General features: G+C 45.1%; 1 protein-coding gene across 2 annotated transcripts in view; it reads left to right on the forward strand.

The window, feature by feature from the left end:
* Positions 1-4,379, forward strand: part of grk4 (G protein-coupled receptor kinase 4) — a 36,006-nt gene that overhangs the window by 5,759 nt on the left and 25,868 nt on the right. The gene's annotated exons all lie outside the window — the stretch shown is intronic.

Consider the following 4,379-nt stretch of genomic DNA (forward strand, 5'->3'; position numbering starts at 1 on the left):
TCTCTCTCTCTCTCTCTCTCTCTCTCTCTCTCTCTCTCTCTCTCTCAGCTGTGTCTTTCAGTGCGAGTATACAGACGGATCAGCTTATGCAAACACTGGGCTGTTGCTTTGAATGGGCACCACAGATACTCGCAGCTAATGTTTTCCTTATCAGGGGCTACTCCAGCCAATCATGCACTGTATGGGAAAGCAGCAGGCCATTCGTTTATCATGGCCAGGCTCCATTGTGTGCGTGCTCACAGTACGACGGGCCCTAAACTATGCGTGACCCTCTTCTCATTTCCGACAATGTAAGTCGTGTTTTTTAGAGAGCGGCCGTCCGATCCGAACATCCACCGATGTGACTGCTGCAGGGGTGTGTGTGTGTGTGTGTGTGTGTGACGGTGACTCTCGCGAGGTATGGGCTGGCACCAGATATTCAGGGTATGATTACATTGGCCAAAAATAACTTGGTAAACATTGTAATCAGTGTTTGTAAAGTTAGATGCTGTTGGTGCCAAAATGTAGTGGCGTACCGAACACCATGTTTGGCTTTTTAGCTTTGATTTACTTTTCTCTTTCATGCTCAGCGTATTGTATTTAAATTGAAGCTGATCTTTAACCTCATGCCTTTAGTGTTCAGGTAATTAAAGCTTCTTGCACTCATTTATAAGGCACTGTGTGCCGACGCGTAGCCGACCTGCCCTGAAGCGGATTGTGTGAAGATGGTCGGTCTGTCACTGTCACAGACGAGCTGGAGTCTCCGGCCTCGTGGCTGTGACATGTGTTCATCAGATGGGCGAGCGGCTTCTCCCATATGGCGATGCCAAATGAAGACGGGTTGTGAAAGACACAGCGCCGCACGCCTCTGTGTTCACGGAAACATCTGAGAAGGCTGGCTGTCGTGTTTAGCTTTTGGACCGTTGGCCAGACAAAGGATATTCATTTTCTTTTCATAAAAGACAGATTTTTTTTATTCCTAGAAAAAATCAGTTTGAGCGATCGAGACCGATACTGGATTTTGAGGTTGATGATAATGACATCCATATTTGATATAATCTCAGCACTTCTTTTATTACCTCAAACACATATTTGGCATTTCTATCTTGCATGTTCTTGAGACTTATGAGCCAATATATCTGCTGATATAATATATATTTAATGCGCTCTATTATAACACATCTGTTGGCTGATTTGGGTTTCACCGGTTTCTCTATAAATTCAACTTATCGCCAGCTTTTAGATGCCGATCAGTCACACAGGATTTCTTCTATACGGTCTGTGTGAAATACGTTATGAGCTTTATTTGAACTGTTTTTTAAAAAGTGAATGAATCTCAAGTCTGAATTTGTAGAATCTGCAGGAACTGTGAAATGCCCTGAGACAATACTTCCACAGTGTACCGGCTCCCACTTGAGATGAAGGAGAGAGAGGGAGGACAGGGGGCGGAGCACATTTGGGCTGGTGTTTGACTGTATTTGATCTACACTTGCATTAAGAGCATAATGTGAAAACAGAAGCGACCCGTGAATGTAGCATTCATGGATGCAGTTATATCTCTCTCCACACTCTCAGACATACAAACAAAAGCGGCATGAAAGTATTCTCCGTCTACTCCCTCTCTTTGTGTATTTTCCATCTTAAATACATCGAACCGGACTTTAAAGTAAACCTTGTTGGTGCATTCATCCCTACTGTGAGATCAAAGTGCTGCCGAGTGATTTCACAGTGCTGCCGAGTGATTTCACAATTGGCACTTTGTGTCCCCTTTTAAAAGAAATAACAGACTGTTGGATCGTATTAAGCTTTGGTTACCGTGCGCTGTTTTAAATGAGCTGAGTGTAATGTTCGCTCATCCATTCATCTGTGGCCAAAGCTGTGTCGCATTTGCTTTTTTGCTGGATAGCTGTCAGCAGAGAGTGACGGGAAACACGGGGAGCAGGGGATGATGTGAGGCCAGTCGCTGGTAACGCGTAAACGTGTCTTGATCTTCTCTTTGGAAGTCTCTTCAGGAATGTGCATCCTTGGTTGAGAGGCATGTCACCTGATTTGACACCCGAGTCTTTCTCAACGTGTTCCGACATTTGAATCTCGTCACTGCCGCGCCTGCGCAGAGCAGTCCCGAGGTCCTGCGCGATGATCTCAGCGCCGCTGGCTGTTGCTCGGCTATGAATGAGCCAAACTGCTCTGAAGTCTGTGTTTATGGAGGGCCCTGCTCTCTCGGAGGGGAGAACCAAAGTTAAATAAATACTTGCTCCATCCTGTCTGCATTAAGGGCCTGCACACATGGCTTTGACGTCAGAGTGACATTAAACAGGGTGGGGTGGCCCAGCCAACTCCGACTCGGCATGTGCACTCACGCACGCACACACACACACACACATGCGCTCTTCCATAGCTTGCTATTAAATCCCTGTCTTTCTTTTCTTGTTAGAATCTCTGTTCATTTAGTTGTTTTCCTAATTCTTCTGTGTCTTTCCTTCTCTCTTTTCTGACCCCACGTTTAGGTGACGTTTCTCCCCCTTTTGTCTTTTTTTGTTCATGTATAAAAGCATCGTCACTTTCATCCTATTACAGGCACTACTAATCTCAACACTTACACTTCCCTCTAACAACATCCTCTGATAGGGAAGAAGTCAATCTGTGACAGTTTGCTACTTTTTGTTGAGCTGCTTTGACTGCAATCATCAATCATTGTGTATTTGTGGAGCAAGTGTGTGCAACTGGCTTTCTCCAAACAGTGTTGTTTTCCTGCAACAAAGTGTGTGTGCGCGTGCCCTGCAGCCCCACAACCGGTCTTTCAACTAAAACCTGAGACTAGTGGGATCTTATAAACTCCGTCAGCAAAACGTCTACGAGGAGCTCGTCTCTTAACGCTCCCGTCGAGCCATTCCTTGCGTGACAAAGTCACTTTTTTGAGTGTGTGTGCTACCACTGCTTGTCCAAATAAATCATGGCAGCTCGGACTGCTCATATCTGGCTTTATAGTATGTTTCCAGTTGTTACTGTTCACTGTGAACATAGGACAAGACTAAAAAGTGTGAGTAAGTCTGCAGTAATGGAGCAATGGGAGTGTTTTTGTAAGAGCATGAACACTGTGCAAGCTTGTGTGTGTGTGTGTGTGTGTGTGTGTTGGGAAGGTGTTGTTTTGCAGGTGTTTGGCCACAGTGACCCCCTGTTTGTGTTAAAGCCGTCTCATGTCACTGCCGGACCAGCTGGTGGCTGGTGAACTTCGGGGCAGAGGATTTCCCTCTCTGTCATCCTCAAACCGTCCCCGTCTACGTGGGTCGCTCGGGCTAGTTTGTTTACGGAGTGTTTTAAAACCTGGGTTTGAAGTGATGGGAAACACAGCAATGTGTGCCCAAGAATAATCAGCTGACTCTGGAGTCAGATGTGTGTCTCGGTAGAAGGTGCTCTGTGTCCTTTAAAGGCAGGTTCGGTAATCTTGAGAAACTAGCAAGAGCACTAAAAAATTATCCAACCGGAAAATTCTTCCCAGTGTTGCCAAGTCTTTTCCAATGGGAGTAGCTGCAGCACTCACTCCAGAGGTTGCTACATCTAACAAGAAAGTTGGCCAACACTGACGGCTGTCCCTCCAAAGCCACTGCCCCAACATGATCATTGAGAATGTAAACAAAGAACGTGACTCATGTTCGGACTCACACAGGCAGGCAGGTGGTGTTACACCTGACGAGTGATGTTTGTCTCCTTCTGTCTGTTTATTGACAGAAACCAGGAAGATGCCTTGTGTTGTTTCTTTAAATGTGAAATGTGTCCACAGTGTACTAGCAGTATTGAAAACAGTCAAGCACTAAAATGTCTCTGTCGTGTTTACTACACGTTTAATTGGCTGCTTCCTAACTGGGTCTATAAAGTTGAGAAAAGCTTTATTGGCGTGAATGTGGACGGTACATTAAAGTTAAATCACAAGACTAGTTACTTATTCTTTGCTTTGTCTGTAACTTAAATGATAACTTTATACTGCGCTGCACCATCTTGAAAACTTAAACGTGTACATAATTCCTCAAAGTGAGGAATTAAAAAAGTTGTTTTGTTTTTACATCAGACGGAAAGAAAATGTGCTCTTGGTGTATCCCCGCCTGTTATAGATAGAGCAACACGTTAGATGAAAGTGATGGAAAAGGATAGAACTGTGATTAAACTGACCATCATTCATTTCATCTGACCAGGAGTAAAAAGAAAAGTGACACGAGTAAGCAACAAAAATGATGATGATCGGTTTCGATCACGGACGCTCTCGCACACAAACGTCGATCCCACTGTCCAAGCTTTCCTCTCGTCTCTTTAAAGGTCGGCTGCTTGTGTGTAAAGCTGCTACTTTGCTAATTAAAGCAGCATTTCATCAGAACCCCCCCCCCCCCCCCCCCCCCCCCCCCCCC

The sequence above is a fragment of the Anarrhichthys ocellatus genome, unplaced genomic scaffold (assembly GCF_004355925.1).
Source record: "Anarrhichthys ocellatus isolate YVR2014 unplaced genomic scaffold, GSC_Weel_1.0 scaffold31, whole genome shotgun sequence".
In the NCBI taxonomy this organism is placed as follows: domain Eukaryota; kingdom Metazoa; phylum Chordata; class Actinopteri; order Perciformes; family Anarhichadidae; genus Anarrhichthys; species Anarrhichthys ocellatus.